This window comes from Eurypyga helias, unplaced genomic scaffold (genome assembly GCF_000690775.1).
Source record: "Eurypyga helias isolate BGI_N326 unplaced genomic scaffold, ASM69077v1 scaffold18516, whole genome shotgun sequence".
NCBI lineage: Eukaryota > Metazoa > Chordata > Aves > Eurypygiformes > Eurypygidae > Eurypyga > Eurypyga helias.
In genome coordinates, this window is record NW_010257421.1 from 27,492 (window position 1) to 28,966 (window position 1,475).

Genomic DNA, 1,475 nt, shown 5'->3' on the forward strand with positions numbered 1-1,475 from the left:
CTGTAGAAAGATTTTTTTTTTAATTGAGTATAAATTACATTTTTATAGAAAAAACAAGCTGTTGTCATACAGATAAGCGATTCATCTGGCAAAAATCATTTATTTTGTATACAGAATTTAAAGCCAGTATGAGTAACTCAATTGACCAGTGCAGATCTGAAATGTAATTGGAGGACAATGATGCGTCTCCCTGAACATACAGGATGACAGTGCCTTGTGTTTCCACTGATTTCGTTAAATGCTTATGGCTTTGAATGCATTCCATATTACATTTTTAATAATACCTTAAAAATCTTTCAGAAAAATACCAGTTTAAAACCCATTCAAATCAGAAAAATACATACTATTTTCTAACTGAAGTTCTTTGATATCTACTGTCTACATACATGTTTTAAGTATGAACATACTTGTGAGCTATGGGTAGTGAGGTGGACACTTCTGCTACCTCACTGTTCCTGCTCAGCATATTAAAGTAGAATTAGGACTACGGTTACCTTTTCAGTACCAGAACATACCTTCCTTGAGGTAGGCAGGAAATGGGAGTGAAAGGAATGCAGTAGTGAATCATATCCCAAAAAGCATTGTAACTGCAAAATAATCTTGTTTTCCTCTGAGTAAATCCACATGACATTCAAGCAGCGGGTGATTTCAAGCAGTTATCGCTAACCACCAACTACCATGGGGTGAGGGGCATTTCTGTACAAGCAGTAAGTGTGGTACAACTCCACTCTACAGCAGCAAAGATGCTCAGTGTACGAAGGTGGCAAACTCTAGTTGCTGCACAGCAGATGTTTGAACCCAAAATGCTCCACAGTAAAACCATGTCCCTGAGCTGTAGTAGAGATACTCCTCCCCAAAACTTTAGCAGCAGACCTGGGTGCAGGCCAGTAACTAATTTTGCAGGTAATTATTTCAACAGTGGACACATGAATAACCTGAGAGGCTCCTCAAGGACTTCCGGAGATACCATCACAAGAGTGTTCTCATTCTAAGTAATGTAATTCAGATTTAGCCCTGGAAGCATGAAGCTTAAGAAAGAAAACATAAGAACTTAATTTCTGATTAAAATGGAAGTTTGACACTAGCAAATTTCAGTTTGAGCTGAAAGAACATTTTATTTGAAGAGAGAAAGCAGAACGGAGAATAGCCAGAGGAGCATGCATTTTCCTCTATCTTCCAGCAGAGGAAACGGCCACTGGGGAAAGCCATATTTATGGATGAGGAGTGGGGCAGGGGTGGGTGGGGGAATAAAATAAAAATAATTTTAAAAAAAAAGGGTAGAAGAGAAGCCAGAAGTTCAAGTGGATCACCAAAACCTGTAATGAGGGTCAAATACCACTGGAAAAGAGGGTTTCTGACAAGGAGATACAATCTAATCACTCCCTTTCAAAAGCAAAAGGCTTGGGATGCAAAAACACAGACACATGGTTGCCTGGAGAGCAGTAATCTTGACTAATGGAGAGCAGAGATCTTGA